We start from the raw sequence: 24690 nt of genomic DNA on the forward strand, positions 1-24690 counted from the left end.
AACTGCTCAACAAACTGTACTACTGGTGGCAAGTGATTGCTCCATGTATCTCAAAGCAGCCAAGAACACTGCTTTGGCAGGGATCAAGAGATGAGAAGGAACCAAGCTGAATAAAACAATCTTTGAAACATGGTCATGGAGACAGCATAAACAAGGGGGATAAAGAATAGCTGGTATCTATGAAGATACACTGAATTGAACTCTTTCCCCTAAAACCACTAGTATTCTATCGCTTGGAAAATCTCATGTTGAATCCCATCCTTTCCCCCAATTTACTGATGACAGTGAATCTTTGCTCCTGTCAAGATTCCAAGGCTTCATTTTCGTGTTTTAAATGCCTGAATGCTAAGAACCATGACATGTCAGGGAAAAGAAAAAAACAAAAAACACAACAGCAGCAACAAAAAAACAAACCTAGACCCCTGAGATTTTAATCAGGAAAACTAACATGGTCCAAATGGCATCTATGACACAGGCAGAGAAGAAGACAAAACTGAATGATATTTCTCATGTCTGGGGGTTTGGAGGATGGTTGCTTGCTTTTGGGAGGTGGGGAGTTGTGGTTTTCTGTTTGTCTGCTTTAAAATATATGGCATGCAATTGTATATCTACATTCAATTTTGTGCTGCTGTCCAGCTAAGAGCATAGATTTGGATCAAAGCTGACTCAAAGAAAAGAGCTGTTAAAGGCCTCAAAGAGATAAAGCACACCAAGAGCAAACACCCACTGTGTAAAATGCATATACTTGCCTGAGCTGCAAAAGACCTCATCTACAAATCAGATGTGATTTAGCTGCTGTAGGCAGCAGTTTCCTGTTGTTTAATTGATCAGTCTTTTTTGCTGGATCTTCTGCAGTAGAAAGGGGCTGGGTCAGGGGTTGAAAAGTGGGAAAACCTGAAGCTTCTTAACCCAGCAGAAGTAAATGTACACAGATGTGGATGAAATTTAGGACAGCCTGCTGAACTAAACACTCCTGCAAGAGATTCTGCATTAAGAGGCAGGGTAGACTATTATATATTCTTTAAGGTCTACAGACAATATTTTTTCCCTTTTCACCATTAGGTAACAAACAAGCAAAGGCTTTTCTTATAGTACCTATTCAACATGCTACTAGGCTCAAGAATCTTGTTCCTCCTCCTCACCTCCCTGTCTCCAGGAATTTGTTTGGAATTTTTTTAAAAGTCATCATTAAGCCAGCAATGGTGGAAATGGTTTCCCACAGCCTATTCCAGATTGTCAAATTTCTTATTAACCTGCTTTCTCATGAAATCTCAAGATTGTCCTTACTGAGAACATGAATCTCTGCTCCTGTTTCTGAGCCTTATTCTTCTTAGGTTATACTGTCTGGGAATGGGGGTGGGGAGGGAATGGAAAACATTTTTAAAAAGCATTTATTTTCTTCAAAGACAGACCTGGCTCCTGATGCAGTACAGCAACAGAAGCAGATTGAGGACAACTGCCAATATTCACAGTGCCTCCGTCCACCCTCACCTCCTAGCTTTCCAGTCATCTTTCCAACAGCTACACACTCTGTTGCATCCTAATGTTTTATAATCCTGTTTTTCTGACCCCTGTGCAAAGGTAGGAGTTCAGAGATAATAATTTTTGAGAAGCACTGACACACATTTTAAAGATGAAAAGCAGAGCTAATTTCCTGAACAGGCTCATACTCCCTTTACCACTGATATGGGCATTACAATACTTTCCAAAGTACCAGTGAGCAGCCGCACATGGAAGTGAGCACTATGCACACACAGAGTAGAAGACATCCACTGCAAAAGGAGCATGTATTTTGAAAACATATATAGGCAAAAAGTTGAGAAGATATATATTTTTTGCATTATCTTACAAACACAGCTAACTGACTTGACACATGTCCACAGCAAAGCAAAATGCAGAAACTAGATCTCAGTGTCTTGCTCACTGGACTGTCAGGCATCTCTGTTGGTGCATCTCCCTAGCAGGTCCCTTTCTTCCATCTAATTACCTTTCTTGGGTATTTTGATATGCCGTGACAAAAGCACTGTTTGCTTCTCAGGAAAATTAAGACTCCTGCTGGGAAAAGTGTCAGAACCAGAATCTTTACCGTGCATAGACAGTGAACAGAGGAAGCCACACATGAAAGCAGATCTTTAGTGATTGGGTATGGGGGGAGGGGAGAGGATGATGCACTTACCACAGTTATCTCAAAGTTTCTGAAGATAAGTAACAGGACACACTGTAGCAGTTGAACTTTTTACCTTCACTACATCATGCACCACTCTGTAGCATCTTGCAGTCCTCTCTAAAAAGCAGTTAGCAAAGCAAACCACAAGAGGCTGTGGGAAACCATTTCCACCACACAAGTACATCTCTTCACTGAGACCACCTCCTCAAGTTACTGCTACAGCTATGACCCACGTAAAATGTATTTTTTATTACTCCGTAACAATCCAGAGCTACATAGACTGCACTGGGAAGAGACAACGAAGTGACAAGCTGTCAGTAACACACTGCATGCAGATCTCGGAGGGAAGTAGTTCTGCAAATCCAGTGAAAATGCAAAAGACAACCTAAATGCCCATTTCCTCTTTATTGTCTGTTCTCAGCAAATGAAACAACAAACTGCAGAGACTAAGATAAATGAGGTAAACAAGACAAGGACAATATATCTCATAGCAAGAAAGATGTACTGACCAGATGAGAGACTGGTTTACAGACACTGCATATATAGACAACAATACATAGCAAAGGCTTGCTTGGGTAAGAAGGACTCTCCAGATTGCACTTGATGTCAGCAGTGTCAGCTGATCTTTTGGCAGCCGGCCTGCTCACATCTATCCGCTTCTGCTCTCTTTGTCTCTCTAATGCTAACATCTGCCCATGTTTTGCATTGACAGAAAAGGTCAGCAAGACCCTAATGACACATTAAACCTGATAATCAAGCAATGCACCATTTACAATTTGTGTGCCCGCTCCGATTCCCCTTATATTCAGAACTCTGCTTTTTCCTAAAAAAATCCCAATACAGGGCAAGTGCAGAAGAATCTGTAATCTCAAATCTGACATATATGCCACAGAGTTCAGTTTGGATAACAGAGAAAGCATGTCAGAACATACCTGGTCGCACCAGGCTTGCAAGAACATTAAAATTTGTTCTATCTATATAGACACAAATTTCTTATTCCAAACAATCTTTGTTTTTCTATACAATGCACAACTACCTTTGTAACTCTGTTACAAAGCAGCATGCCCATTTTCTGCACTCATACAATCACTTCAATTGAATCCTGTGAATCCTAAGAAAAGAGACACCCAAACAAACCCAGGCATAAACTCATTTTGAGGCAAGCATGTCTGACTTATACATCATGGTTCTTCGTATTGTCAAACAAAATTCTATACTCTCATGGATATTCTCTAAATCCACTCATTTTGCTCATTCAATATACACTACACATTTTCAAACCGAAGTTTTTCTTGTTGTCTTCACAATGCATGACTTGCAGGTCTCATGCTGGTGACCTATGACTGGTAGGTTCTTCAAATGCCTCAGAAAGAACAATTGTCAATGCTGGAGAAAGTGGATGCAAAGACTTATTGTTTTCCCAGTACCATCTGCTGCACTGGGCAAACCAAATCAAAACCCTCTAACACTGAATGCAAAGTTGGACATTTTTGATAACTACTCCTGCAGCATTTGTTATAAAATTTACTCCTCATTTCCACAAAGAAAGAGCAGCTGTAATGAGAGAGTTCTGTGGTTGCACAACAGATTTCTAATGCTTTGTCTTCCCAACTCATCTGTAGTCCCTTGCAAGTTAACCGGTCCCTATTTTCAGCAGGGAAGTCATCTTTCGATAGGTTCCTAATTAGTAAGGCCATGAAAAGTAACTGCTTATCTAGACATGTTTACAGGCCTCATTCTCTTATTCCTACTTTTGGCATTCTTTGCCTCCATCGTGCAAAAAAAAAAAAAAAAAAGTCCTGCTCTCAGTACAGTGCAGCACTTCACAAAATGCTAAGAGGATCCCCAAATGTAAGCTGATCAGTAGAAACCTAATAAAATGAAAGGCCATGGAGTTAAACAATCTTTCATCTCTCTCAAAATTCTTTATTTCTTCTTTCAAAATACATTAGAAAACAATCCAATCATAAAGTTATCTGCAAGCTCACAACTTTTAAGTCATTATGTATTTGTGGTGCACTGCAAATTATTCTCCAGATTAGTTCCACCCAATAATCAATGGGACCACTCAAAGACTAAGGTACTGTACACACTGAATTGTGCATCCAGCGGGAGCCCAAGGTGGAAAAGCTTATTAAAAGTGTTGATAATGGAAGTGTTTCTTTCATGATTAATCTAAATTTTGACATTCAGAACTTAATTGACTTGAGATCATCTGGGATTTTTCCTAAAATTAGGTCACAGAAAAAGTTCACTAAAAGTAGCACTGTGGTGTTTCTAATGGGATTTCAAAAAATCTTTACGTCAAAGGCTACATATCTTATTCTAAGAACAGTTACCTCCAACCAGGAAGCCTACAGAGATGGAAAAAGAAGGCAAGTAATAATGATTAAAATAAAGAATAGATTCAGAATCTCCTTATTAATGAAACCATTTTCTTTTCTGGCAGGTACATAAAAATACAGACCCCAAAGAGACCCACCAGTTATGACATTTTTTTCCATGTATCTCTTGGAAGAGCAGGTGCTGTGATGGGTTTCTGTTTTTCTCTTCAATGAGTTTTCCTTGTTTATGTATAATCCATAAGCACGCAATAATATATTGCTGTATGTTTAGATTATTTGCACCTTCTAGTAGAGTAAAAGGCTTTTGGCATGGGATGGCTTGGGATGACTAGGGTGAGACCATCTGATTATAGATGTTTGCATCATACAGTGTTTAGGGAAAAGACTTTGAGTCCTTGAATTTTATGTTAACACACAACCTCTTGTTTATAATTATACTGCACCAATCTAAATTGGTAAGATTACTAGCATCGTCTTTTTATATTACGAAGACAATAAAATGAGTATTTTTTATCAACCTGCTCTCTCCCACTTCCACCTTCTTCTAATTCTGTGATGTACTTCAGCTGTTTGGAATTGATGGCTGCTCCTGAACCTGCCTGATGATGGTCACAGTGGTCACAGCCCACAGGTCCTGCCACTGCAGCCCCTGGGAGCTGCAGCTGTCCTTTCCAGCCTGGCTGGGCCACAGAACCAAGGCTTCCTTCACACAGAGATTAGTTTGGTGAAAAGGACAGGTCTGTTGGCAGGCATTTTGCATCTGAAAGAAAGCGAGGGTAGAGAAAAAGAATGCACCTGGAGATGAGGTCACGGTTATCCTCATTACCTGTTCTCTTGATCACCTCAGAGCTTTTAACCCAGACCAGAGGAAGTCGGGTTTTCCTTCCCCACCGCGTTTTGGGTTTTTCTGGGGGGGAAGGTGTGGGCCTGGATGGCTATATTTTGTTGTTTTGGTTTTCTTTTCAAATGACAGAATGAAGCAGATTGAGTCTGAGGCTCAGAGGCACAAGTTTCCAGGGCCCACCTCATTTAGCTGGTAATGATTTTACTCATTACTTGCCTGACATTATGCAAAGAGTCTTGGGAACTGAATCTTAAGCTCTAATTAGTGAACTTAATACTGTACATACTTTCTTTAGGGTATTATTAAATAATTCTGGGATAAAGCTTAGTTTTGGAAGGAAGATATCCATTTATCTCCCATCCAAATCTTGTGAGGTTGACTCTAGTCAATGCAGAACTCTTCAAAGGACTATTTAACAAATGATAGTCACATTCCTAGAAAGGTGCAGTCCAAACTACATTCACTTTTGCAAGTTGAGGATTTCAAAAACTCATCAAATCATTTTAGAGATAAAGAAGACTTACAGGAAAGAGCTGGCTATAAACACAAAACCACCAGTACAAGTCAGCAAGAGCCATAAAGACAGGTAGTATAAAAATACTTCATCAATTGCTATATATTTCAAAATAGCATTAATTCTCTGTTAATTTTTCTTGGGAAAAACAATTCTAGTAATCCTCCATTCAAAGCCTTCCAAAATAGGCTACAGTACATTAATATTTGCTGATTATATGAATAGTGAACAGAGACAGCAAGCTGAGCAAAGAAGAACACCACAGAGCATGGAAATGATGTGATCCACACCCATAACTGTAGAAGGACTCTTAAAATACACAGGCAGTAATTCAGCATTACAGCTGTAGTTAAGATGAAAAAGGAAACAGAAATATTAAAATTAAAGACAAGTAAAAGCTATCCTCACACTAAACCAGTTTCAAAAGTATGGGTGTCTTCTTTTATGAAGTGGGTCCAAAATAGGGTAAGGTTTAAGCAGCACCTGTTTTAGGCAGAGTTTCTAAATAACCTGCCTTTTTTAGGAATTCCAATAATAGGCTAAAACCACACAAATACTGCCTAAACACTATTTCAAAAGGACTTGACGCTTTGTCATCTTTATATAAATAAGCTTAAAATTTATTTTTATAGACTACAATAGGTAGACAACACAAGCCTTTTTCTTGCACAAAAATGGGGCATATTTCTTCTACCTGCTCTTTCCCCCCAAGCCCTTCCTCCCAAAAAACAACTGATTGCAGGTTTAAAAATATAACTAAGACATGAGCCCTTTTACAGACAGTAACAAACTTTGCATGAAACTGGTAGCAATCAGCACCTATAAGAGAGTGAAAAGGAAATAATAATTTTTTACTCACATAGAAAATAATTCCACACAGGAAAGCAACATATTTTTGGTATCTTACTTATGATCTTTTTGTTTGTTTTTAAGAGAAGCCTTTCCAGGTCTATTATTCCAATGTGCAAGTTCCTGTAATTTAGGTACTAAAAAGATGAAATAGGTAAAGTTTTTCATTGACAAATGTCCCATTAAGGAAAAAAAAAGGAAAATAAAAAGTGGGAACTTAAAGTACTTCATTAAAGAAACAAATCTATTTATTCCTCCTACAGATGCAGCCTGCTAACCAGCAATAAAGGAATATTTAAGAACAGGAGCTAAAAAAGTCATGACTTAAAATTCTGCAATGCCTCTTACCATCTTAATAGGTTGAAAATTACTACAATTCACGCTACCTCTTACATGCAAAATGGAGGATGAATAGACTACATTAACAAGAATGTCCAGGAGAGTCAGGAAATACACTGTATTCTCTACTTTCTCAGCAAGAAGATGGGAAGAGTGCAATTCAGAGCACCTAAGCTAAGCAGGAGATATGTTGCTGACTTAGATTCTATCAGGAATCACTTCTATAAAGGCAATTGCTTCCCTTGAAAACCACACAGGCAATGAAGTCTGCTGGTGCTAATATGCCCCAATCAGGCCTACCAACAAATAAAAAATTCCACAGAAGATATACAGAAATGCTGCAGTGGCTTAAGTCAAACAGCCATCCAGCAGAAGCAGAGCTCAAAATAGAACATAGATGGGAAGAATCTCTGATGAAATTTTTTACAAGATAATATAAGAAACGGAGGAAATGTCCTAGCTGGGGAATCAAGACTCTCAGTAAGGTAAAGATCAATGTTACCATCAACAGGATACAAGTTTCAGTTAAAACACCAACCTGAGAGCAGTTCTTAGCATATGGTCTTGAAAGGAGAGAACTTGATAGCACTGTGGTGGCTCACTAATGTGGCAATCCGGTTTAGAGAAGAGGAAATGGAGACGCGATGGCAAAAGTGTACAGCAAGTCATCTTAGGGGAAAGTGTGGCAGGGCAGGAAAAACAGCACAGTTAACGCTGATGGAGAAAGATGCAAAGAGGTGGATTCAGGACAGGAGGAATTCAGGCAGAGACAGGCATACGTTTCCCCGGGCAAGAGTGAGCTGACTGATTGACAGACTGCTCAGAACAAAAGGAAAGAGATGCCTGGGAAAGCTGTGACAGTAAAGGGAGAAACAGGAGACAAAAGGACCTGGGAAGAGATCATTAGGAAGTTTCACAGAAGTATTATTTGGCAATAAAAACAATGTTTGCTAATTCTCTGGGGGAAAAGACCCAAATTTTCCAGCTGAGTCTCCCATTTTGAATTTAGGCAGAAGAGTTTTAAGGCTGTACATAAAACTTTGCTGTAGTTAACTATGTTTCTTGACAGTAGCAAGGCCTTTTCCACTGACCCAGCTGTCTGAAGAGCCATGAAGATCTCTGTAGGTTTCAGTCCGGAAAAAGGTCCAACGGCATTTTCTGATGAACATATCATTCCCTGAAAGTTTGAGTCTGACTGTCAGGAACCCAAGTGAGACACTACCAACAAAGCTCTTTTTAGTCAGAGGCTTCGAAAGTCACTTCCTTCCTTGTTCAAGGGACTAACCATTTACTATGAGGCAATAAATTCTTACATCAAAGCAAGTGCTACTTCACGTTAAGTATTTAAGGTCTGCTTAGCCTCTTTAATGCAATAAAGGCAATAATACTGAATAAAGGGAAAGCAATACCATGCAAGTTTCCAGTGCTTCAATCAGAAACTCCTGGCTGGGCATTAAGCAGTCCTCAAAGGTTTGGCTCCTGAAGCTGCAATACGGAGCTATGCAAATCCTCCAGGATTTCTGACCATGCTGGAGCACAGTTACACAAAACATATGACAGGCTGAGCTTGGATGCTGTTTTGGACCACTCATCCCTGAAACTCCTGGTCTTTTGGCTCGTGACAGAAATACTCTTTTATTGTCAGTACAGCTTTCTCCAAGTGTCGCTTTGCCAATTGGCACCAGTGCCATTTTTCAGAATTGTGTGGCACCGAGAAAAAAGCCAACATAATAAGAATAAAAATATCAGTACCTCCAGAAGAACTGCTGTGCAGAGCCTCCACAGGATATTCTACTGCATGGGCTTCAGGCCTGGAAAGGCACCATGGCAGGTGTGGCCTCTAATACTGCAGAAGCCACACAGAAAAAGGAAAAATGATACTGCAAGTTTATGATACTCTGTTATCAACACCCTGAAATTTGTAACACAGCCACCTGAAGCAGTTACCTTTTATTGTCCTCTTTAAGTCCACACACTAGTTTTTGTACTTTGAGCAGCTACTTAGTACAGGGTCTTCTTGAAGAGCTGGACGTCAAATACAGGAGGAAAGGATAACTAACAGGATTGCTTTTTTACATCTTGCAAGTTTTGGGGGCTGCTCATCCTTTTTCCTCCAAAATCTGCTACTCCTCAGTTTTCTCTAAGTACAAAGAACACTGATGAAGGCAGGTGTGAAAAAGGTAGATAAATAGGGAGCAGTACTATGGTACTCCAGTCTCAGCCTAGTTTCTAAAAACTAAAGACATTACCAGCTGAAATACAGGACAAATCTGGCTTAAATGCAGCACTGTGGAGAATATCAGCACCAACAGAATGAAAAACTGTCTTTAGCTCACACAACACTCAACATATCCCAATTTGTGTACCAAAGCAGACCAGCCCTAGTTTTTCAAAATAGCCTAAAATTAATCCCAGCAAGACATGAGCCACTGGATAGCATCCTTAGTATTCAATTTGGAAGAGCACTAAGAGCAGCTGGTGCAGAGCAGCATGTCTCCAAGCTAATCTCTAAACTGTTACCAAGTCCTAGAGTGCTCCTACTAACATCTGCAAGCACAAAAATGAGGCAATTCAGGAAATTACAGTTAGTCCTTTTTCTCTTCCCTCAGTCTCTCAAGCCTGAAAGCTAACAACTCTAATAAGAAAGAAAAAGGAGAAAAAAAGACAAAATCATTTTTTAGGTAAGTAATTAGACTGGTAGGGCTTATTTTAGACAGATTACCCAGTTAAATATCCAAAAAAATTTTCCATCTCCTAGATATTTTTTATCCTGTTGCCTGTATGAACAAACAAAATATAATCTATTTTTGCACTATACAATCGTCATGGGTACTAAAGGATGAGACTTGTACACTTGGGACTAATTAAAGGTAATGTCAACACTTATGCACACATGCACCATAATCAAGCACTTACCTTTCTTTGCAGGTGAAAACACAAAATTAGTCAGCCAGTTTTTTTAGTCATTTTGCTCTATTTTGTCAAGTCTGTCTGCTTTGTCACCCTTCAAATTATTAAAACAATGCTGCTACAAAATCATTCAGAGCAAGGTATCTGCTTGAAAAATATCCCTATAGACAGGTGTAACTTTAAAAAGTTAAAGCAGAACAGTTTTTTCCTGGTATGCTTTTAAGCAATGTAAAATTTGTGCCAAAGAAGTTACTCTTGTATTTGTGAGAAAGCCTTTAATATATTTCTCAAAAAATGTCACTTAGAACACGAAGCTACATGGACAATCAAACTTGAATCTCTTTAGGATACATTCAGCAAATACTTCAAAAGGACAGTACAGAGGTACGGGCCTACCCATCTTACTGCACATACTCATCCACATCTGGCTCAATGCTGCACGGAGAGACTGAAGATCAAGCCAAGGAAAGGCATGTTTGCAAAGAAAATTAAAGCAGAAAAACATCTCAGGATGAAAGTACTGCGAGAAGCATTACGTAGACAAGATATACCCTCTGTCATTATGTTGCCCCAAGGCTGGGGCAGAGTCAGACGTTTTAAAGCACCTATGGACATACATAGTGTATCAGAGTTATAAACTGTGTGATATTCAATGTTTTCCCCAAATGCCCAATTCCTAACATTGCAAGACTAGGTAAAAGTCTCAGATCTGACTCCTAAAATTAAGTAAAATTAATCTCTACTCTTCTGTGATTTAGCAGAGGGAATTTTGAAGACCTGAACCACAAAAGTTCAAGTGCAAGAACACTATTACAAGGACCTCCACCTTAGGGTTATTTGAAACCTCATCAATGTTTACACCTAGCTTGAACAGTGAGTTTTGACCACTGGCAGCAAGGTAGCTGCACCCAGTCACAGTCACTTGGACTGGAACACTGCAGAAATATTTAGACCAGGTTCAAGTAGCAAAAGGAAGGATGCATGTTGGCACAAAACACTAAAAAAGTAAGCTGGTTCCCTCCATAAGGACAGTGCTTTTCTCTCAAAATCTCACCAATGTGAGATTTCCCTCTAAAAAGTCAAAGCCAGCTTCTGTCCATCGCTACATTGCAGGGTGCTCTCTGCTCAATTATGCCTGCCCTATGCCTCCATAGCTATACATCCACAAGCAAAGCAGCAAAGCCACCTCCCCTTCTCCCTCTAGTAACTCCTTTCAGTTTGTTTTTAAAAAATGCTCAAAGCAGTTTTCCCTATGGTTACAGGTAATTTCTTTCACAGAACTTATTTAAAACACTGACTCCAGGCAAATAACTTCCTGTTCTGCAAGTAACTTCGCCAATGCCAGTACAACTATACTCAGCACAAGAAAGACACCACGGCTCGACTTCAAGCTGTTTTCAATATGTAGGATTGGGTGACAAACAGGAAGAAGTCAGTTTCCCAAGGCGTGAGTTTTGTGCCTCTGAGCACAGGAAGAGCAGAAAGCCATACATTATCAGTCATGAGTGTCGCAGATGTCTTGTGCAAACCTGTCCCCTTTAGAACTAAAACTGCTAGAAAGCACTGATCAATAACTATATGTAACCCTGAATTGCTTCACTTTGTGTAAGGCTGAAGTAATCCATCTGGCAATGAATAAAAAAAAGTCAGGGAATCTGTAAGGACATAAGGCACATCCAAAGGCGAGACTAGCAAAACCTAACACATCTGTGATCCACGTTTCTGGGGTTTTTTGACAGGTATAAGCAAAAGTGACAGCAAAACTGGAGAACCTCTACTCTAAAATGTAAACTACTTGAGAAATCCTTCTTAGTAACTGTTTCCTTGTTTCATGCTTAAAACAGAAAACCACTTTAAGTATTCCAGTGACACAAGTTAAAAGCACTAAGAAAACAAAAGTATTTAACTTTGCAGATACCTCAGGTTCCTCTGACTACATCTGCTGCTTTCAAATAGCAATCCCCAAGTTCAAAATGAAGTCTGTTGGTGTTTTAGACCTCATCCTGCCTCTGGCTCACACTTGTTATCCCCATAACCCTTCAACAGAATGAATTCATGCCACTAATAGGTCATATAATTTTTCACCTCTGTGCTACAAGACATTCTACCATGTCTACCTGTAGAGGCCCCAGCAAGTCAGTTCAAGCCAGACTGGTGTTGGTTATACCAGCAAAACCTGCAGAAAAAACAATCTGAGCCAGCCCTTCACTCCCATCCTACTTCCAACAGCAGGCTCACATCTCTCAGCATGCAGACAACTGGGCTGAAGCCCAAACAAACACAAGCGCTCTTACAAAAGCCTCTACAAAAACAGTAGTGCTGATGCAAGCAAGAACATCCTGTTTCAGCTCATTTCAAACAGTTACCTAGAAAACCCTTAACCTTGCTTAAACTATGTTTAATTGCATTACCTAATCATTTCTCACTTCCAAAGGTTTGCAAAGTAGAAAGAAAACAACAAAGTTAAAGCTGTGCTTTTCTGTTCCTCAAAGAAGCAACAGGCAGCCACCTGAACTCCCACCTGCAAGAGCTAAACCTTTCACGTTTTGTTGATGAACCAGAACATGACACCATTCATTTAAAAGGAATTACTTTTTTCATCTAAAACTAAAGAGCTATTAGTTCTAGTAGCATTTCTGTTTTCTGTATATTGCCTCTTACCTTTCCTCATGTCAGCTTGTCCTACTTCTCCTGCTATAAAAACAAACAGATGTTTCTTTCCTTTCTACGATTCTATAATGTAACTCCAGTCTGGATGATTTCCACAGAAGGAAAGGTTTGATCCAACACCCACTGATGTCAGAGGAAGAGACAAGTCAGACCATAAAGAGAGGGAAATAGCCAGAATGTAAAAGGTCTGTTCTGACCAATTTAATGTCTGGCTTTTGCAGTTTTTAATGACACCAAGAAGTGCCAAGAACAAAGACTCCCTCAGCTGGAGTCCTGGCAGGTATCATAAGCAGAGACAATGGGTTTGTGTAGTCTTCATTCTCTGTGTACTTATCATGAACTCCATTTGCACAGTGCAACCTACTTATGCTCCTGCTACAGAACAGAACTTGAAATCCTTTTTTTAAAAGGGAAAACCCCTCCCCAAACCTCAGAAAAATATTACATCATTTCATCCTATCTTCTGTTACCTACAAAAGTTTCTGTTGACCATAGTTACCTGAATACACACTCTGTACAGCCAAATTTAAGAGCTTCTGTGTATATGGAACTTACATGCATATGTAATATCGCATATTTGCAAATGTTTCTCACCTACAGATACTTAGACAAACACCTTTTTCTGAGCAGAAAACCATCTACAGACGTCTCACTTATCTCACTGTGCCCATAGCCAAAAAAACAATAAATGTATGTTCAAATAATTTTACCTTAAGCAAATCTGTCATTACTAGGTCAAATTCAAAGAGGAAAGTGGCCAGTAGGTCAAAAGAAAAAAACATAATATTTTGATTGGCCTTTCCATTGTTTTTGGAGAGCTCCTGAATAACACACTACATAAGAGACAGCTACCAATTGTATTCTGTTTCACTGAAATTAAAAGCCAGTTTCAAGGGTAGCAACAACTCTGTCCAGCAAACAAATTATCATAATAACTTAGAATCACAAGTTGTTTCTGGTTTTTGACTTTGTTTTCCTTGAGCAATAAGAAAGCACTGATTTTAATTTCTCAAGCATTAAGAAAACTCTCCGTCTCAAAGCCTACATTCACCCTGCCTGGGAAAGAACACACACTTTTTTCCAAAGCAACATCGTTATTGATTGCACGGCAACTATCAGCAACCGCAACACACTTCACATCTCTCTGGGTTCTGTCCACCCATGGCCACTCACTCACTCCCTCTATCAGCAATTCTTTGGACAAAACAAGCAACAACAAAGGAAAGCAAAGCCTGCAGATTCTAAACCAGGTGGTAACTTGTACCAAAACATAAACAAAACCACCCCAAAACTCGAAGAACTATTTGTGAAGTTTCTGCTTATACTGTTTCTTGGGATATTCTAAAAGGACTGGATCTCAGCAGTCAACAGCCACATTTAGCCTTTTATGTCATCCTCCTATGAGTCGCGTTGCATTTTTCCCCCATGATGCAAGTAGCCATAAATAGATGTGAGAATCCAAAAATATGAAATTAATTTTATGGGATTTGTTTTCTTTTCTTAAAAAGGGATGATGCTGGAAAGAAAGAAAAAAAAATCAAATCATACAGTGCAATATATTTAATTACATTTAGAATTGTCTAGGGAAAAGAATGATCTGAGCAAATTCAGCATCTGAAACGAAATCCAGAGTTTTACAGCACACCAAAATAAAAACACAGAGAAATACAGAACTTTCCCAAAGTCAGAGTACAGGATGTATGTTTACTTTATGCAGAAATGATCACTGTACATAATGGACATCACTGTCATGCCTAATTAATAGATATCATAGTTCTTCCCTTCTTTTTGATCTACAGCCCCTCAGAACTAAAAGGAATTTGACTACCTTATAGATGATGTTGCCTTGGTCTGAAATGATTTGCTTTTCTTTCATCAAGAAAACATCCCACAGTCAAATACATCTTGATAAATGTATTTTTATAGAGACCCCAGGAACTGAATGTTTTTCTTCAGTATTTATTTTTCACTAACTAAAGTCAAAGAAAATCTGAAAATGCTACCAGAAAAATGAGGATTCTGCAAATTTCTAAAAACATCTGTGAAAATGGTAACTTAAATCATGAAAAGAAATGTCTTCAGAAAAATATTTTCTTCACAAAATATAAATAGGCATCCTGCCATATTTATGGTACATTTATTTGTCTTCCAATTATAAATTTGAGGAATGAAAACAAAAAAACCCAGAGTCTCTTACATCTACTTTTGTAGAAAGCCCCAGAGAGAAAGATTTCCATCTTGAGATCTCCAAGTATTTCTACTCTCCAAGACATCTTACTTTGACTTAACAATCAGTGATTTTAGAGAGTGCATACTAAATAGATGATTTTTACTAAAGTAACACAAGCAAAATACTAGTGAAATTTCATTTATATGAGGTATGTTAGAAAACAGAATTGATAATATCCATATCAGCAATTTCTAGCTTTGCTGCAATTTTAGCTGAGAAAAAATTTTTTTTCAAGATCTGAAGCATACAATTGCTAAAGAATTTGGAAAGTGTATGAGAGCACAGGTATCACTGGAACTTTCATTCAATGAAATATTGATATTTCATTAGTATTGATCTTGAAGCTTTGACTTTCTTTCTCTAGCAGTACATCTGTTAGCTATCAGAAGAGTGAAACATTGAATAAACATCCTAGAAAATACATGTCTGCATGCAGAAAAATTAACATTATTCAAAGTTTCCAGACAAGATTCAATGTGACAAATAAGTGATGCATCATTGCCACTGAAAGTAAAATTATTATTCTTTCCTTTCTCTTACAACTTCAGTACAAGTCCAGAAGAAAATGTACAGAATTTTTTTTCATCCCAATGTTTTCAAATAGAATTAAACACTGCATGTTTCACTTTCCTGTTTCTTGTTTAGTGAGCAGGAATGACTGCTTTAAAAGCTGAAGCAGTAAGTCCAAGCAGAAGACACAAGCTTCACGTTCTTCAAACAAAGGTCTTAATCTGAATAAAGGAAAAGGTTTAATCATTTTGCACAGTTAAGCCTGCACATTTATGAAACATTTTTGACAGGAGCTTTGAAAATTGTTTTTCTAATGTTGGTATGAAACCAAGGTGATCTAAACAAAGAGGCCTTTTTTCTCTATAGGCAACTTTTTCATTAAATGGGTCTTCCAGTTCAAGGCCTGCAGTGTGAAGGAAAACACACTGTTATTGCTCAAGGTTTATATGTTATTGAAGACTTAATTCCTCTGAGCTGTCAAAACACGACCTCTCAGCAGTTCAAACTTTCAATCAAAAGAAAAAGATGACATTCACAAACACCTTGAAGATCACAAGGGAGACCTAGCTAGAATCAGAGCTGGCACAAAAGCCTTTCTCCAATGGACAATTCTCTTACACAGTTAATCGCCAGCCTGAAAACAACATCCCCTGAGACGCTCATTTTGGAGATAACACTGCAGATCTGAAAGTCCTTCCAGGTGAGCATTTTTATTTTGCTTTAGTATCAAGCAGTTCTGCTGTGCCCCATGGCTATGGCCCAACACTGCCCTGGTGCCTGCTCATGCTGTCAGCAGCAGAGAGGGGCTCTCCACTCGGAGCAGGTAGCATCCTGTGTTGCCGCAGTGCACAAACAGCCCTTTCCCTTTCCCTCCTATTCTTGGCAAGGGAGGGACAGGGAGGATGGTCCCCCACACTGACCCCTACACCTGAAACGTATGTGCACATGCAGTCCATGGCAAACTGGATGCCAGCTTTTTCAGCTGGGGTTAGTGGGACCATAGGGTTGTGCAATTAACACCCCACCAGGATGATGGGCTAAACCACTGTTCTCCTCTCGGCTCCAGTCCAACAACAGGAAAACAGCTCCCACTGAATTATAACTTGTTTTCAGCAGAGAGCATGGTAGTCCAGATCCCAGCTACGAAGTGCTATGTTGAGCAAATTACATGAGAAGTTTCTCCTCCTACATGTCCAAAAACATAAAAATGGCTCTACCTAAGCTACACTATAGCAGTTCCCCTACTGCCCTGCCCTGGCCCACTTGTGTTCACAATCACATCTATATAACCACTGCTAATGACTCACTGAAGCACATTAGTAATCTGGGATTTATGCCATGGTTTTTTTTCAGTCAAGACTGATTAAAGTGATTTGGCAATACTGCAAACATAATTCAGCATCCCTGGCACTGTTTAGAAAACTGTGATCACAGCATCATGCGTATTAAGACAGGTGGTCATTTGCAAAACTACATGCTGATGCATCCAAAGAACATATATTCAGCCAGCCATTTGAACTGTGGCTGAAAAAGATGGGTTGGAAAAGAAGAAGATAAGATCCAAGAGGGTATGATTAAGCAAATACCCTGTTCTAGAGAGGATAAAACTCAGCATTAAAAATAGATACTCTGTGCAAAACTCAAGTGTTGCATTTTACATTAACAAATTAAAAACTAAGACTTCTATAAAAATATAGATAGCTGGTTTCGATACAACACACCTTCTCACATTAATTATTTAAATATGTTATCAAATTGCAACAATGTTTCTCCCCCACAACTCCTCTTTCCTTTCAACTTTGCCTGAAATCTGTTCTCCAATGACAGGAGCAAACACACTTTGCTTCAAGCATTCTTCTGACACCAAGAAATGGAAGCAGGGTATCAAGTTAATTAAGAGCATGATATTAAAAGCTGTGTTATCAGCAAAGTGAATGTGCAGACAGCAGCAGATTTTCTGTGACTCTTTATGAGAGAAGTTGCCTCCACTTCCACCTGAAAGCCAATATCTAGTGCTCTGAATATGGAAATTCAGTTAAAGCCTGGAGGTCAAACAGCAAGAGATTTTAGATTCAAGCAAATGTAAGAGAGAAATTCCAATTTCAACAGGTAGCGACTACAGCTGCTATAAGGGGCTATGCCTTTGTTTGGAGGATTTTCACACATACAGTTGTTAGCAAATCCTTTCCAGAGGAAAAATAAGCCAGTCAGCCTGACAGCGCAAACAAATGACAGTATCACATTTCCAAAGCCTTCCAATGTGTTGCATGTCCCTCTCATCACCCACCATCATGTTTTGCAGTAAAAATCATCTTTATGGGGACATCACAGAGCTCCCACTCCAGCTTAAGGGCCTTCTTGTTCAGGCCCTACTACTTCCCTACTACTCATGTTACCAAGTTTAGTCATTATGTCTGTAATTTTAAGGATTTCCACACTGATCATTACTGCCAGGAACACACCTCTTGAGCCTCAATTCTGCTTTCATTTCCATCCCTGGTAGCACCCAATGCTGAGTGATGCAGAGGAATTCAATATCTGATAAATGCAATGTCATACACACTCACCAGTACCAAAATATCACTTTCAAATGTGAATGTGACAGAAGGTCTCTGGAAAGGAACTTTTTTTAGCATTTGAAGCACACAGACACAGAATAACAGGTCTGAACAGCATATGGCAGGGTTTCTTTGTGTAAAAATCAGACAGAAAAGAGCAGGACATGCGCCTGAAAGGCAACATGGAAAATGGCTTTAGCTGGGCCGTCAGAAAAAGAGAAGAGTTATCAACTATGCTGGTACTTTGGTAAATGTAAGCACATTCTATATACACATAGAGGTGCAGTCCCTTTTTCTCCCAGAAAGCTTTACTAAATCATATTGAAGAATATTCAAATGAATGCCCAAAAACATGTAAAACAACCCAACAAAACTATTTAATGACAACAAGGAAACATGTAGCTTTATCTTCCTTTTCAACCTCCCTTTCAACCTACTCCCCCATTATGTTACTCACAGCGCCTGCTCTCAGCCGTGTGCAACACATCATTTAGGAGAAAACCAGGCCTATACCCACATTATTTCCAACCACACATAGCACAACAGGAGAGCACAAATACACCCTGCACCGTTTTATCATTCCACTCCCGTCAGCAAACACTAATCTCAGATAAATGCAAGACTCTATTACAAAGTATCTCCACTAAAGAAAGCAAACAAAAAAAACCCCCTAACTTTTCTCTAGAGTTATCCACCTGCACAATGCATTTAAACACTGTTAACCAAACCCTTCCTACACAAACACCCATTCACCTTGTAAAAGGGTACAACACCTGTTCAAAAGCAAACAGGGAGGCAAGTGATGGGATGGGGAAGGGGACTGACTGCCATTCCACACCTTGGAAAGGCTTACCCTTTGGGAAGGTCAGGAAGCAGCTCTTCAGAGACAGAGGCTGACTAGAACCACCTCTCATGCTGCCTAGTCTCCAGGAGGATAGAACTGCTCATTACCTGTGGGATGTTGCTTAATTTTAGTTCAGTAAGAAACAAAAACACCCTTAATATCCCATATACCATGGTACTCAGAGCCACCTGACAGGAAGGATTGCAAGCCAACATTTTAGTAACGCATCAAACTTCCAGCTTCAACACAAACTTTCAGCCACAAGAGTTTCACCTTGACAAACAGCCTAACGAAACACCCTGTCAGAAGTAAAACGCTGTTTGTTTGGACCAAAAGAGTAAAAGTGGTAAGTATCTTGCAGCTGATGGAAACAGGAAAGATGAGATTGAGAATGCAGTTACCGACAATATAACAAACCATTTCCTTGGTGTCAATGTCTTGTTGAAGACATAGTCAACTATCAACTATAGCTTTATTTTTAAGTCATCTTTCTTCCTCTCTGGAAATTAATTACATTTGCATACTTCTTTCTACCCACAGAGTAGCCATTAAAGAAGTTTTCATGTTACTAATCTTCATCACTAAAATCAAAGTAGCTGAAAGTATTTTAGGATAACCATGCAAACTGAAATATTATTTCTATACCCATCAGCTACAATTAATGATTTTCTTTGATTTAGGTATCTACAGTAGTCAACATGGGAACATCATGCTTTACTTCTAAAAAGTAAAAAGCTTTCTTTCTTCCTTTTGTAATTTAGCATGCTAATTTTGAAAGTAGAGCAAATTCTTATCACTTAAAATTCTACACAGCCTCTGTACTGGGCCTTCAGTTCACACAGAACCTTGAAGGTACTCCTTTCAAGCATTACTTCAGTATTTTGAAAATTTATTGTGCAGAGGGCTGCTTCTCCTTTCATTTTCTTTCTGAGAAATGCAAATCTCCCAACTTCTGAACTTTTGTGTACTTTCACTTTTGGACTGCTAATTCTGTTAACGCCCTAGTACCAAAATTCCCTCAGAGTTCACAGTTCCCCTTCTGTTTCTTTTTTATTTTCCCTTTTTTAGAGGGTTGTTTTGGTGATTTTTTTTTTTGCTTTTTCAAATCTTCCTTCTTGCAGTTCTTTATGTTCTCCTGATCTTCAATCCCAGTTCTAAAGTGTCTTCCATTATCTCCTTCCCAGCAATATCATCAAAATGACAGATATTTTCCCTATCTTCTCCATAAATTAATGTCAAGGTCTTTTAAAGTCTGTATGCCTAGAACCCATATATAATCCTGTCAACAGTTCACAGGCAGCCCATGCCTCTCAACTTGGGCTCTGCAAGTACCCTTTCTGTTCAGGTATATATCTCTTTCCACCTTCATGGCTTCCCTGTTTCAATTTATCTAAATTCTAGTCTAATCCCAATCTGGAATCATAACTGCAGCAATGAGGAAAAATCAGCCATCGAAAATAAAGCCCCGTAACACTCATATTTTCTTTTTTTTATTCCCAAAGTCTTGCAACATTTTAGGTAAATTGAGGCTCTCCTCTTTCCAGAGCCACACAGCCATTACCCTCCCCAGAGGGTGACTTCACTGACTCTCTAACCTGGATGCTAAAAATAAACAAACAAACAAACAAAAATAAAGGCAAGAAAATAGATGGATTTTTAGCACTTCTTCCTTCCTCCAATCCTTAGATCTCACAGTTTAAATTATACCAACTATTCACAACTGCTAATTTATAAATCTCAGCAGCAGGTCTCAGGTGGAAAGTATTGGGCCAAGAGGAGCACAGCACTGCCACAACATTGCTCCCTCTGCACCTTGCTCCTTGGCGCTACCCACGTGCTGGGAACCTCAGCCTCAGCAAAAGGCTGCTTTAACACTCCGCTTAGGGTTAGGGTTATGCTTAGGGTTAGGCGTGGGAAAACCATAAAGCCTAGAGCTCCGGGGACACTGGAACTACAAAAGGCATGCCAAGGGGAACACGGGGCTGCCACAACATTGCTCTCTCCACACCTTTCTCCTTGGAACCACCGCCTCACAAATGGCTGAAGTACACCATATTTTAGAACCTTGGAATGCTTCTGGGAGGGCACTCGACAGGAAGGGTCACGGTATCAGAGCAGCCTGAAACTAAATTTTTTCCATGAAACACCTGTCTCAAAATCTTTATTTCAGAAACTGTATAGCTCCTGATTCTGCTCTGCTGCAGAAATACCACAAAATGGACTTGTCTCCTTTCCACTAACTCATCACTTTCTAAGCACTCCAGGGAGATGCAATACATACAGATACTGATGTCAGCACCAAGCTAGTATCCTTCGCATAATTTTGCACCATGAATCCTTAAGACAATGAACCACATACAATGAAACAAATCCAGACATGTTTAGAAGCCCATATAAAAGTGGGGTTTGTCCATTCTCATAACCACTGTGAAGGGCCTCAGAGAAATCCAGAACTTTTGTAGAACTTGCAATAAATATTCACTCAGGATTCACTGGTGCTTCTGATAATTTTACCTGTCTCAAAATCCTCAGCCTTCTCCTGAAAGTCACAGGTTCTTGCAGCATGTATTACACATAGGAAAGACAAAACCATTCACCTTATTGGTATCAGAATAAACTTTGCAAACATGCCTGCCAAGTCAACTTGTTAAGAGGGCAGGACACATTAGCATGAGCCAGCATCATTCACAGGCATAAAAAAATCGAAGACATGAGGGGTTTCAGAAGAGCAGAATTTCAGGTGATCACACAGCATGCTATTTTACTATTTTTAATGGAGAGCTATGTAAAATCTCCCAAAGCTGGGAGACAAATATAAAGTTTATGGCAAAGATTATTTCAACAAGCCTCACAATTTCGAAGGCTTCCTGTGATTTCCAAATGCCCAAAGTTGACAATACCACTGCCACTTATGTTTCTTGATACCCTTTTTTAAATGCTGCATGTAAAACTTAGGCTCATGACTTATTTTACTTGAGACATGTCTACTATGGCTTCTCCTAAAATAAACTTCCACTGGATTCTGACAACCAGTTTCAAAGAACTGTTTTCCTTCACATCAATCTCACCAGTACAGCTCACCAGGTGCCCATGCCAAACGCAAATTTACAGAGTAAGAAGTGGAAATAGGAGGGGTAAAAAGGTGCATTTATAAACCTCCACTCTCAGACTGAAAGCTCTCACAGGCATCCTTGCAGAATAACTACTCTACCACGGTGCAGAGGTATTCCAGCCCCTACCTGCCAGACATGGTGTGGAAGACAGATCCAAGTGGAAACTCCTGGGATGAACTATCCTGTTCATATACGCACAGCAGTGGAGAGGACTATGTTGTTTGCCTTCTTTCTTCATACAGCAGCAGATGCCTCAGGAGCAAACACATTCTGGAAATGGTAGCATTTCAGCCCTAAACAGGAGATGTTCAAAGCAACCCTGGATTGCTAGAACAGAATGGTAATACAATGGCACTCTGCTGTTCCAAGAGTAAGAATTAACATGTTACTTTCCAAGCTGTAGAACCCTGAGTTAACTCTTAGGTAAGGGAAATGAGGGGGAACACATGCTTTTGTCCCTACAGAGCAACAGGACAGAAAGAGAACAAGGAGGAAACTTAACCACAGAAATAAAGAATTTCTATTCCTATGCCAGGTCTATGTGAGATGTGACATTTATGTAACAGAACATTAGAAGTTTTCGCTGCTCTTCCTGAAGGGGGAATCTCTAGAAAAACACCGATCCTCACAATTCATTCCCCGCATATTGATGCCCCAAGTACCTGCTTTCTGCTAGGACTGGAAAGCAGTATTTTTAGAACAGCTCTCAAAGTCTCCCTGGGCTTAGCAGCCAGTCTAACTGCTGAGCTGCTTTTCCAACAGCATCTCTTCTCCCAGGGCACTATTATCCTGCTGGGAAGTAACAGACATTATACACTCACTGAAATACAGATATAGATATAGATACAGATATATAGCAGCCCAATACGTACACCAAGAGCAAACAGTGGCCCTGTGATGACTTCTAATGGCTTTATTTACATCTCACCAGTCCATTTTTAGCAGTACGCTCATTCTACCTATGAGATTTTAATACAATTGCTCAGTTCACATCCAAGCCTGCAGGGTGCTGAAGATCCCAGTTTCTGAGAGCACCTGGACACTTAATTGCTCTGCTGTAACTGGGCTACCTATGTTATACAACAGAACTGCAAAATATTTTACATAGGCAGGTTCATTCGATATGTTAGTGAGATTTAATCTGAAATCTCCTCAAAATTGCATAGAGCGCACACATCCAAAACTCTCATTGCAAACTCTCTGCAGGGGCCTTCACACGGATTTCTTGACTGACTGTATTTTGCTGTATTTTCCTTTTATAGAGTGGTCAGTAATCTTCTGGTCATAAAAGATTGCTTGCTTCCAGCTTAAAAGCCTCTTGGGAACACAGAACTGTAACCTGCCATTCATATATTAAGTACAGAACATTTCAAAACACCACAACACAGGAATCACAAACTGAGAACCTGATACAGAATTAAGAGGGCTTGTTTCCATATCCATGTCTAGATCAAGTGAAGCTGTAAATCCATACCTCATGTTGGATATCTGTGTCTCTAGCAGTGCTACCACAGCCACTAGTATTTCCAGCAGAAATACAGTTCTTACTGATACTTCTTGGAAAGAGTAATTTCACTAAAATATAGACTGGGTCAAACTAACAGGAACACTTATTCTTGGGTAATCTGTTCTTGCCAAAAGAAACATACTGTGAAAAAGATTCAGTCAGAGCATATGTAGTTTTCTCAAGTCTTATAAACTTTGTAAGATGAAGTCTGTCTATTACTTGAATTAAAAAACCTTTAAGTCATGCTGACAACTTAGATGGCAGCAACCATACACTTTGGGTTATTGCTCAACAATGTTTCCTCACAGTTGTTTGAGAAAAGGTACATTGCTTGGGAAGAAAAGGGTTTTGCTATACAGCAAAGCAAAGATGCACTTCAACATTTCCACTATTCTTACCAAAAGGGGAAGAGAAGGAAAAACTCTATTTACAGTGAAAGCAGTTCCTTGTTAACACAAGATTTCCCCTATTTTTCTAATGGCCAAGTCATTTAAATGCCATCACTAGTCCCACATTATTTTAAAAACCTCTTATATGCTACTGCATGTCAAACATTACGCTGCCGTGCCACTGAATGATAGCTGAGATACACGGGCTCCCATTAAGTGAATGAACAGTTTGTAAAGCACTTCCTAATTGTTCAGCAAGGAGGAGCAGTCAGAAGCTGGGACCAGTAGCATCTCTACCTGTAACTATGCCCGCTCAACACCACTTCTTAAAAGACTATTATTTTCATTTGCTTACATTTTTCCAAAGTGTGTGCCCAGAAATTTTTCATGCTGAGTGTTTGTCTCAGACTGGTTTTTAAAGAAAAATCATCAGATTCAGCTCAAACAGTTCAGCTACTACCAAGAATAAGATCTAAAGAAAAAATGTTTTGCATAATATGAAAAAAACCCCCAAAACAACTGTCAGCCTTTCTGTTCTACTCTAATCCTTTAAAAAGTCACAGTAAACACAGATCCAGTAGAGGCTAATTCACAACTAAATCTCCAGAGATGCCAGAAGAATGAGTACTCTTGATTTCCACATGTAACATAGCTGCACATACACTGCCTTACAGACACCTCAAGGGCTGCAGAAGACAGTTCCTTTTAATAATCATTTGTCAGTTTGGCTGAATATTGAACGTGAACAACAGAAACTGTATTTCTATGACAAGTCTTCAGGAATAAGAAAGAAATATCAAATTCAATAACATAAGTAAAAATGGTCAAACCAAAGGAACAGGAGAAGTAACTGAAGAGAAATACTGGCAAGTTGTCAGAAGACCAGGACTGACATCTGGAA

General features: G+C 39.3%; 1 protein-coding gene across 11 annotated transcripts in view; it reads right to left on the minus strand.

Annotated features, from left to right (window-relative positions):
• INPP4A (inositol polyphosphate-4-phosphatase type I A) overlaps positions 1 to 24690 on the minus strand; it is a 118476-nt gene that overhangs the window by 86971 nt on the left and 6815 nt on the right. The window lies entirely within an intron of this gene.

This window comes from Coloeus monedula, assembly GCF_965178545.1.
Source record: "Coloeus monedula genome assembly, chromosome: 3".
Lineage (NCBI taxonomy): Eukaryota > Metazoa > Chordata > Aves > Passeriformes > Corvidae > Coloeus > Coloeus monedula.